We start from the raw sequence: 12,246 nt of genomic DNA on the forward strand, positions 1-12,246 counted from the left end.
ATAGTCTCACATGCTATGGGTCATAAAAGTGGTCAGTTATTTATGACACTTGGCTGTGATCCATCTCTATATGTCCTTATGCAGTGATGGTTGTAAGACATTATCATCTACCTAGATATATCGCTCCTCGGGTAACAGCAGCCAATCCATGGTTGAGCCTATCAGAGGATATACATGGACTAGGACAAGCATTCTAGAGATTCTAGACATTATGTTTTTAGTTAACCTTACTCTCACAGACTCTCACAGTGTACAGTAGGTGAAACTGCACACCTTAAAAAGCTGGTCCACATGGTGCAACATGGAGCTGATGCCACCACAGCCTCCTCCAACTGCTTCACACTACTTCTACTCACTGATGCTTAAACTTCAACACAATTATCCCACAACACTTGATTCTAGAGCTGAGCCAGCTATAGGCTGCTTCACCTCGCCCCACAAGTTTGTTTTGGACTTGTTCTGGCAGATCACAGTCAGTTCAGCTCTGCAGCTACACCACCAACACCATTACACTGAGCTCTCCCCAGGGTTGTGATGACGTAACAATCGTAGGCTTTAGGGCTCAGGTGTCAAACGGGTTGTCCACTAACCACAGGGTTGGCGGTTCAATCCATGACTTTTCCTCTCCACCTGCTTCCTTGGGCAAGATACTGAACCAGATAAAGCTGTGCTTGAGAGTTTGTGAATGGTGTGTGATAGAAAAAGCATGGCAGAAAATAGCAGTGTATGGATGTGTCTTGTATTCATAAATGAGTTAAAAAACTCACTGGTCTGTCTCGATATTTTGCTAATATCTCCTCACGGTCTATAGCTGTACGTTCTGTGTGTGCGCTCACAAAGTATATGACTTAAATATGCAGCCTTGGCATTATATTTGGAAAACTGAAGGCCAAAAGTCTGGCAGCACAGTTCTGTTCCAGCCAATCAGCAACAAGGGTATTTGTGCGTGTGCACAGGACATGTTTCCGTTTCCTTAATGTCCAGGAAAGCCCTTTCACAGCTTGGAAACATCTTCAACACACAGTCCTTTGAGATTTTATTGAGACAAAGATGCGGAGAAGTAATTATTGTTGAGTTTACTGCTTTTTAAACACCACTAAAAACTTCACATATGTCCTTTTATATCTTCCAAATCGAATGAACACATCATCAGAAGAGGTAAAGGAGGTAGTTAATGAGGCTTGTGACTGTGTGGAGACAGACAGGGAGGCAGGGAAGTAATTATTGCCAATATTACTGCTTTTTAAATGTAGTGAATGTAGTAGAAAGCATAGATGTGTAGAAACAGCAACTTCAAATGTGAAAACAAGCAGAGAGAGGGACGATTTTTAACAAGACAGATTTGAGGAAGGTGATTATTGTTGTCGTTATTGCTTTTTAAAAGCGCATTACACCAAATATTATCACCCCACAGTACGCTCTCTGTGGAGCCATAGCACTGCCACTATTTGTGTGTATTTGAATTTGAGAGTTAGGTTGGCTGTTAGATACAGATGTGTGTTTTGATGTCAGAGCGAAAGGCATCAGCCTGTTCCATGTTCAGTCAGTCACCCTCCTAATCAGTACCTGTCTTCCAGAGCAGTAACCTCACCTCCTCTATCAATACTGCTGCTCTGTATTGCAAAAAGTCTCTGGCACACTAACAGCCCCATTTGACAGAGTAGAAGTCAGGGACCATTTAAAAAAAGGAGTTTCCTGATAAAGTAAACTGATCTGGTTGTATCGAAGGAAAAGCTGGTTGAATTGTATACTGGCTCTATATAATTTCTCTTCAGCTTATTTTGATTGATTAATTGCCTGGAAAACAACCTTATTTAGACAAATCTGTGCACTCGGGTAAATTTAGATCTCAGTTCAGTGGGGAATCTCAGTTCAATGGCTTGGGGACAAATTTTAGTTAAGATTGAAATTTAACCTCAGCAATGCCAAACAAAGAAAATAGTTCAATGCTTCTTTTGGCCACATGGGGCAGTTACCATTACAACACTGACTTATCATCGTCACCATAAAATGGCAAATGATGTCCAAACTAAGGGGCCGCCATCTTTGGGGACCAGAAAAAACCTCAACCTGCACAGTCTGGTCCATAGAGGATTTCTGTGATCTGGGTCACCAGCTTATCCCACCCTTGCTCCTGTTGCGTGGCAACAGAGCTGCAGTTGGAAACAATAAGAAAGTTAATGTATAGGCTAACGTTAGCTATTTGGTTGAATTGAAGGTTGATATACATATTTAAAAGTATAGGTATTGAGTCTTTGTTGCTCGGGATAAAAGGATGCATTTTTAGAAGCCTTCAAATGGGAGAGCTGACAAATAAGATATTATATGCAATGTGAAAGGTGCAGCTCATGACGAACCCAAACATTAGTAGCTGACTGTGCAGTTGCCCTCAGCACCATGGAGTCTTTTAGCTCGTTGTTCTGTTTTGTTTTGGGTTTACTCTCAGTGCTCACCTCTGTGACAAAAAGGAGGTTACTGTTTCTAGTAATGAAAAAGTCAATCGAATAAGCCTCCATAAAACTTCAATGTGTTGCTTAACACAATTTTTATGCAAAAAAAAAGCAGAACAAACAATTATGTCCAAACACTGCATACAGAGATAAACGGCCACGATGATGCATTAGCCAATAGGTAATCTCATTTCAGATATACAACATACTGCAGCTTCCACATGCAGATGTTGCAGAAAGAAGAGTTATTCAATTATGATTCAAAGTAATGCAGTAATGCAGATCATCTAATACTTATTTATCCTTTGGGCAATGTGTGTTGAGTGGTCTCCGCTATCTAAAGAAGCAAATACCATCACTTTCTTACTTTTCCGATTCATGTTGACACACCTTCATGCTAATGAAGGTTGGCCCCGTTTATCCATGGAAATATCATCAAAGTGCATAAGTGCATCAATATGATGAGTGTTAAATTGACTCAATGTTTTTCCGCCTAGGAGTGATTACTGGACTGGCCATAGCTAACTGCATCATGCTGAAGTCACACACTGAAAGCCTTCCGCTCTTTCTGCTGGATTATGTAGATGTGTCATGAATCACTGGGATTAAAGCAGATAAACAGATTGAGGCGGCTGAGGAGAGATAACACAAAAACAAATATCTTATCTGCTTTCTTTCTGTCTCTCTGTCTTTCTTTCCATCCTCCCGCTCTCGTCTTATACTATTTCTCCATAACTCTCTCTCTAAATGCAAATGGGGTGGAACGTGTATTTGTAGCCAAGGCAACAACAACATTATCGTTAATGGTCGCCGCAGAGACGCTGGCGCTGTAATGGCCGAGAGCGCTCTGTCGCCGTGGGTTACCAGCTGGGTCTCACACACACACTCAAACGAATACATCGGATGGAAGCAGTGTGTACTCCTTTCATTCAAATCCACTTTGCATTGATTTTGCAGTTTGGCTGAAAATGCAACAACTCTGCGTCTCTACCTCCACGGCTCCACCTAAATCAATCACAGACACACATACACACACACACACACACATGCACACACAGACACTGTGTTTAGGACAAGTGGCTTGTCTGAGTGACGCCAGACATTCACACACATGCACATGCACGCACAGACACACACACAGAGTGCTGGTGACGCCAGCCTGGTAGCAGTGTATTGGGTCAGTATTGAACTCAAACACTTAGTAACCTCATGAGTGCCTGTCTGTCCACTTGTCTGTCTCCCTCACCCTCTCTTTACAAACCTAGTTGCCTCTCTTTATGAGTCTCTATCTATAGCTCAATTAGTCTATGTTGTGTTTGTATATGTATATGAATTTAATGTCCAAAAACTTTGGTATGGTTTTAGTCAGGGACTGTTTGTTTTTTCTGGATGTGGTTTAACGTCTCTTTTCATAAAGGACATTTTTATGCGTAAGTATTAATTAAATTATATACATCAAGTTTCATATTGGAGTCATTCTGAGTTGATATGACGAAAAGACAATTTCTCCTGGGAGCTGATGTAATGGTCTATGAGCTCTGAACTCACCTAAGGGTGTCAGATATTTTTGGGAGCACAGATAGAGAGGACTTGTAAATGAAGACAAAGAGGCTGATGTATTTTAGATATCAGGTATAACCATCCAAACTTTTGCTTATCACTCAGTGCAAGGGCAAAATCCTCACCCAAAGTTTTGGAGGGACGGAATGAGAAGTGAGTGAGTGAGTGAGTGAGTGAGCGAGTGAGCATGTGTGTGTGTGTTTGATTAAGTGTAACTTTTAAACAAAAATGTATGAACTTGAACACGTGTCAATGGATGACAATAGTTTACTTTGTACAGACACTATGTCATTTAGGCCTTCCCAATCACTCTCACCCACTCACTGCGCTTTACTCTTTATTCAAAGAGTCTCATAACCTTGGACACCTCCTTGATACTTACTTCTGGTCATCAGCAAAACTAGTGAGGCCACTTAGAAACTAACACACATCTAGCTCGAAATGGATGGGGACATGTGGATGTAATTGCCACCACATAAGTTTAAATAGAAATATGTTGTTATTAAGCCCCTTAATCTGCATCATCTGAAAAACGCCCAACAGGCTTTATGAGAGTTTTTTTCCTGAAGTAAATATCGAATTGGAAATCTCTTCGAGTGACACAGTTTTAACAGGAAGTCTAGGATCCATATAACAAAAGCTGTCAACACCAGGAGACTAGTTTATCATTACATTTTTCAATGTATAAATGATGTATGAAGTATGAAGTAAGAGGGGTGCCATTGTTTGATGTTGAAGTATTGCTCTGGATAGCATGTAATGTCATAAAAAATGGTGATAGATGAATACAAATAGATGATTTTTGTTAGCAGGCCTCCTAAAGGAACCTGTTCAAACGAGTTCAAAGGCAAGCCCTTTGATACTGGATCAGTCAACACAGCTGAAAATGAAATAAAGACTCTACAGTTATACTGAACATTAACTGTCTATGCTTTATAGTGTGCTACATAAGTGAGTTGTTTTTTCTACTCTATCTATACATCCACACAGTCATTAAGATTTATTTTATCACAGGGAACACCCAAACTCAGTTGCTCTCCCATGCTTTAATCTCATTTTTTATAATCCTCATCCTCACATTCCGTACCCCTCCTAATAGCACATAAGGCACATACGTCCTCAAAATGCAGTGGCAATGTTATTAATACAGTGCATTTGATTACAAACACACTCAATGCGCTTTACATTGAAATCTAAGCATAATCATGAGAAAAGAGGGGACATAGAAAACATAAATAAATATAACAGTACAAGCATGAGTAGAATGAATAAATTGAATCAATGTACTCAACATCTATCAATCATACCACAATTGTCATGGAAAAAAAAACAATCAATCAAATATAAACCCCTGTGGCCACAAATAAAGAAAACTGCACAAACAAGTGGTAGCATACAAGTACACGCACACACACACACACACACACACACACACACACACACACACACACACACACACACACAAGCACACACACACACACACGTGTTTATGCACCCACACAGAGTTATTAACCAAACCTATAAGCCTGTTAAAATATGAAAGTATTAACTTCTGTATAAATGAGGAACCAGCAGTGAAGGACTCAGCAGGCAGCTTGTTCCAGAGAGCAGAACACGACAAATGAATGGGCTCCAGACATGGATCAAATTCCAGGTAGAGGTAGAAGACCTCTGCCTGATGACCTGAGAGGTCTGATCAAATAACAATCAGTGAACATGTACTAGCCGAACCATTAAGAGCATTACAGACTCTTAGAAATGTTTTGAAGCCAATTAATTGTCTAGGATTCAGTTTGAGCTAAGGTTTGTAATAAGTTTTAAACTGATAAAACACTGCTCTGTTGATATTGATATCTTGTTCAATTTATTTCGAAGACATTGATACCAATTATAAATTAATTGCTTTCTAACTGTTGTCTCTAATCAGCTCAAAATTGAAATACAAATTAATATCAGTGGTAGAGTTCAATTGTCTGTTAGCATTACTGAGATCATCAGAAGAAAAGGAAAGCTGTGTTGGTGCTACTACGTTACTGTGAAGTTTATTGGTAATTAACATGCTAACAGTCAACAGAAGCAAACTAGCATACAGTTAACATTGGCGCTGTTTTCCATCATGGAGACAGCTCTTGGCAAGTAAAGGAATGAAGTTTAATGCTTTCTGCTTGACTATTGTGTAAACAGCTGTTAATGATAACGTTGGCTGCAAGAATTTAACTATAAGCCCTTTAAATCTATTATCTGTATCAGTTTGCAAGAAAGAATACTATAAATTACACAGCCCATAAGACCCAAACTCACAGCCCTCGAAACCAGCAGCAACTCGACCAGCAACTTCCAACCTTGAGTTAAAGATCCACAATGACAAGCCATGTGAAGTGACCTCAATTAGATACAGGCTGTGGCATTCAAACAATGTTTGACTGTAATCTTTGATGCGGTGCTATTACTGATTGAGGTCACGTGACCAGAAAAACAAGTAAAGACATTTATTTTTCTTACAAGATTATCATTGACAGGGAGGTGCCTGGGATTATTTTGACACCAGTTCATCACTCTGAGAAAAAAGTAAGAGAGAAGAGTAAGACTAAGACAAAGTGTGTGTTATAGAGAGAGAGGGAGTGATAGAGAGTGATAGACAGGAGGACGCCACTGTCTCCATCCTTCTCACACACTCTCTTTGTCTCCGATGTGTGTGCAACTGGGGAAGGTGTGTAAGGGTGTAGGTGGGTTGATTAACAAGGTTGCAGGTCAAAAGTCATCACACCCACACACACGCACGCACAAACGCAAATACGCACACACACACACACACACATACATATATATTTGATTAACATACATTTACCAAGTACTTAATAAGGAACATCATACTATTACCAGGTTGTTTCTCCCTTTCTCAGAAACAGCCTCAGTTCTTCATGGCATCGATTCCAGAAGATTCCTTTTAGAGTCTGTGCAATGTCGTCATGATTTCAAAATTTCTGCAGATTTGTGAGCTGCATATTTATTCTGCCAATCTCCTGTTGCACCACATCCATGGTTCCATTCATGAAACCAATTTGAGATAAGTTCTGCTATCCTGCTGAAGGTGGCCATTACAAAATGTAAAACTGTGGATATGAAAACATGAACAAGGTCAACAATAATGCTCAGATTGGAGGTGTAATTCGAACAGATTGATTTGAAAATAAATCAATCTGTCTAAGTCTAAGTGTACCAATAAGACTGCAGTATGTGGTGTCTCTATGGATATCCATTGTCTTTCAAATGATTACATGAAAGCAGTTACTCTGCTGTATATGCAGGCTTGAATGGTCATCCTGCCGGCTTCAGGAGCAAGCTGGTGATGAGCATCAGGATGTGTGCAGCAGTACAGGTGAACAGAAGGCTGTGGGTAAGTGGCAGGCTGTGGATGGTGCTGTTGATGGTGGCTCACACAGGTAGCATGGAACTAATTGGCAATTACAACCCTGATACACTAAATAAGATAGAACAGAGAGCTGTGAGGTAAAGGACAGGGACTCTGGTAATACTGAAAAACAAACTGTGCAAATAAAAATGAAGGCAGTGGATGAAAGATTAATGAGTGACACTCAACCATGTGACACTGATGCTGAAAGTATAACAGCAGGTGAAGTGAGTGATAATAAGAAAAAAAGGCCGATGAGGAAATGTTGGAAGCTGACTCCCTCTCAGTTCTCTGACACTGTGTCACAGCATGATAAGCAGCTTTATTTATTACCAGGGATCAATTATTTCCAGGATGAAACACATTGCAGACTGTCTGTGGAGATAACTGACTTCTTGTCAGTTTGTCAAGAAAAACCTTTTCCTGATGTAAACGGATTGTTAACAGATGTTAACAGAATATGTTTTATCTTGAGAGAAGAACTCAGAGAAGAAATTCAGAAGACGTTCCCCTAAATGCATTAAAACTCTTTGCATTTTGTGATTTGTCATTAGGACTGATTGGAATGTACTGCTGTGTGTCATCACCGTAGCAGTGAAAGTGGACATTATGTTAATGGATGATTTTGCCAAGATGGAAAATAGAAAACAGAATGGGACCTAGGATTGAACCCTGTAGGACACCATAATGCACATAACACTGAGCCTGTAATAGTCACTGAAAATCTCTAGTTAGGAGGTATGACCGTATCAGGGCATGTGGGTAATTCCTGCCAAGTTCTCCAGTCTATTGATGAGTATGTGACTGGTTGTTGTAAATCACTGCGTTTATTACTTTAAAAAACGTGGAGATTTGTTTGTTTTGGTCAGCTGCAGTGGCTGTGGAGTTGATACATCTCTACCTTTACTGCTGCTTTTTTTTCTGGTGATAATTCTTTAGAAAGTGGCAGTTATTTGATTTATGTAGCTAAATATTTGCTACATAAAGTTTATGATCAGCCACTGTGGGGTTCATGGACTATCAACTATCAATTACCATTTATCAGTTCTATGCTCAGGATCCAAAGTGCCTGACTTGAAGTTATTGGTTGCTTATAGTGCAGCTCTGAACTGGAACAGTGTATATCCACTGTAATAGGCTTGGAAGCCTGAACATGTTTACAATCATTTAATCATATATCATTATTATCAGCATAAAGGATTTTGCACCCTTCTACTTTCCAAAGTAAAAACTGAAGCAGTTTACACAGGGTACTTTTACTAACTTACTTTGTACTTTTTGAAAATAATCGTATTACTTTAGATTTTACCAAATTTTGGTAAAAATTGTTTTATATAACATTTATATTATATAGATAGTCCAGAAGGCTACGCATGCCACTTGGACATTATGTCCAATTTAAGCCAAAACAGTTACACTATAGAATAGTGCCAGCTAGCTAAATGGTAAGAGTAGTGTTAATAGGTAATGATCAGTTACACCAGGGTGTATGTTAATAATAGGCTGCCATATACGTTAGAGAGTGATGGGTAAACTTAAGCAAAGTCCTTTTGATCAGTGTTTGAAATATTTCTACAGTGTCACATGGAAGGTCAAAGGTTGTGAGAGAGAGCAGAGTGGCTGCCGGAGGAACTGTGCTACAGGGTTCAGCTTCAACTTGTAACTTTGTCACTCAAATACAAAAAATGTATAGTTAGTATTTAACATGTTTTATATTTACAAGTTGCATCTCAATTAACGTTATTTACTCCCTGGACATTAGAACAATTGCTTGCAGTTATGCATGCTTAGTAAGTGTGTTGTGTTTGTTTGTGTGTGTGTGTGTGTGTTACCTAAAACCTGCAGAATGTTGTTTGTCAAACACTCTAACATATGAAACTACTGTACATGCTGCATCTCTACAGCACATGCACACAGATGTAAATAAATCATCTCTAGCTGTGAGCGTTGGAAATTGTCTGCAGGGGGTTAGCTGCAGGGCCATGTTTGATTAGGTGACTGATAGTTAGACCTTAACCATAGATAGATTGAGAGAGGGCAAGTATGCAAGGAAGGAGCAGGAGGGGGGTGTTGAGATGAATGGCAGCAGTAACCGTGGGTGAATACGAAAGACATGTGTGATGTCAGAGTGCCTCCAAGTGGCCGGATAGGACGCTGAGTGCTGTGAGAGTATGTCGGCCTTCCATTTTTTGTCTCATTAGATTATTTTATTCTTTCTAGTTTAAAGTTGGACTGAAGCTTCTTTATTGGATCTTTAGAATGCTGTAGGATTCCTGATGTAATACATCAGGATTCTTTACATATTTTAAAATATCCTATATTTTATTTTACAATTGATGATAAGAGATTCTCCACATTGAGTTAAACATATTTCAAAACTCTTCCCACTGCTAACAGGATGTCAGTTAATGTGGACTAAATCATTTTAGAATGATCTCACACAAAATGCATTCAAAGGACAAATCTTTCAAATTTTATAAAAATTGAATTTGTGTTCTTAACCTAAGGCAACATAATACTTGCTGTATATTATTTTACATATATTCTACAGATGATCAAGAAAATAACATGAATTCCAGCTGGCACAATGTTTTGTAATTGTGTGAGAGAATGTTGCATTTAAGTGGATTACAGCACCTTCCAGGAAGATTTTACTTTTCCCCCCATCCAACCTAATGATGTTCCTCAGGTGGCAGATTTACAGGCAAATATCTCTCCTGGATTCAATGAACACTGGATGTATGGACATATCTGCAAAGGATTGTTGGGAACGGACCAGACGTGCTTAAAGATTCTTTCCTGGGTGTATTGAAAGACATGAGATTTGATGTGTAATGAAAGCTTGAGGCCAAATGCTGAAGTGATGTGTTTCTATATCCGAAGCTTTCTATACATGAAATAAAACAAATAAGAAATAAACTACTGAAGCATATTGTAGCATTTATGATTGATTTCAGTTAAAAAACTGTGGTGCTGGAAAAAAAAGAAAAACTCATAGGTCGTCTGAGAAAGCAGCTTAATAAAACCCAAAATTATGTTTTATTGTTAGGGGACCTCCAGCACCCACAGTAATTATGATAGGGGCAAGGGAGGACGTTAGGTGATAAAGCACAAAGCAACAAAAGTCTGCATTAGGAGCAGGGTTGAAGAGGATGGATGGGTCACCACACACAGGACTATGACACATACTGTGTTTGTTTCCTGTACAAAACCAGAGTTGTTTTATCCATGACTGTTATAAAACCTTAATTGTATGTTACTAGTGTTACCATGACAATGCGGGTCCTCTAACCTTTACAAAGTACTCACCCAAACTATAATCTTTTTCTCAACCTAACCAGGTAGAGTTTCTGCCTAATCCAACCAAACTGTGACAAAACTCTGGCAACCTAGTATGGGTCTCAACTGAAGGTAGAGACAAGCATCTATGTTTATTTAGGTTGTAGGACTTGTTGGAAGGGTGCACAATAGATGCAATAATTTACAGTTGTAGTTTTCCTTGTAGTGAATTCTTGATTTATGCTGATTTACTAAATAAATGATACTTCAGGGGCACTAGTGATCTGCATTGTGGTGCCCTCTTTTGTCAGTTTGGCTAAATGTCAGTGTGTTCTGAAATGCATTAGTGTTTTTAACAAAAATTTAATTGTGTCAGTGTTAAGCGTTTTGAAGTGAAGACATTGCAGAGAAATGTGGTTTACCAATTATAAAGATAAATTGTTTATATAAATATATATATATATACACACACAAGAATACATTAAGAGACAAAATTAGAAATTGATTTAAATGTATAAATTATACATTATAAAAAATTGACATGAATAACAGTTGTTACAATTAAATTAAACAGTTTTCTGAATTTTAATTTGAGTATTCAAACTACTGTATTAATTATCAGATTCATATTGTTCAATTGATTTACAATTAATCATTTCAACTCTTCTATAGTCACAACTTGAATATAGGTAGGGATGAATAAATTTAAAATCGCTCTTTAAATAAATTAAATTGGTAAAACACTTTAAAGTTGATTGGTTTTAAAATAATGTTATTATCATGTTCATTGTTTTCGGGGGTAAGGCCCAGAAATATAGTCTATGAAAAATGTACATATGATGGATTAAATAAAACAAATAATTAAAAGATTGAAATAGAGAATCCCCACAGTGTGCTGCTGCAGGATGCATTTACAACATGAAAGAACAAAAGCAGCTCAGCTATAACTTCTTCTTTTCTTCCTCTAATTCAGCGTAATTAGGACTTTGTGTCTTTACAAACACACACAGAGGCACAGGACCAATGAAGAACTATGGGTACTGGAGAAACACTGGTTATTAACTACACTGGCACTGTGGAGCCAAATAATGGCCCTAACAAAAAAAACGTTATAAGCAACTAAACATGATTTTGAAATTAAATAACCACATATACCCAAAATATATTTTTTTAATATTTTGATTTCTGAATTTCATCGGTAATAAGCTCACGGATTTGTTGATGTGATGATTACCAATCGATCTGAAGCATGTTACAATTTTATTTACATTTTTGGCAATTTCAAAGGAAACCTCAAACTAAAGCAATCCAGATAGTTAAATAGAAAGGTGGTCACAACGTTCTATTAACCTAATATCCAATTTAACCACATTTTTAAATATATATAATTCATTCAATCCTCCAGTTTAAGTTCTCCCTTGTTTAGAGTTTTTAAGTTATATTTCACTCACTGGGCTAAATGTGGACAAATACAGTGTATTTTAATTCAACAAAATATGTACTTACAATTTGAGTAGAAAAAAAAACTTCATCTACTAAATTGAG

This window comes from Platichthys flesus, chromosome 16, assembly GCF_949316205.1.
Source record: "Platichthys flesus chromosome 16, fPlaFle2.1, whole genome shotgun sequence".
NCBI classification, from domain to species: domain Eukaryota; kingdom Metazoa; phylum Chordata; class Actinopteri; order Pleuronectiformes; family Pleuronectidae; genus Platichthys; species Platichthys flesus.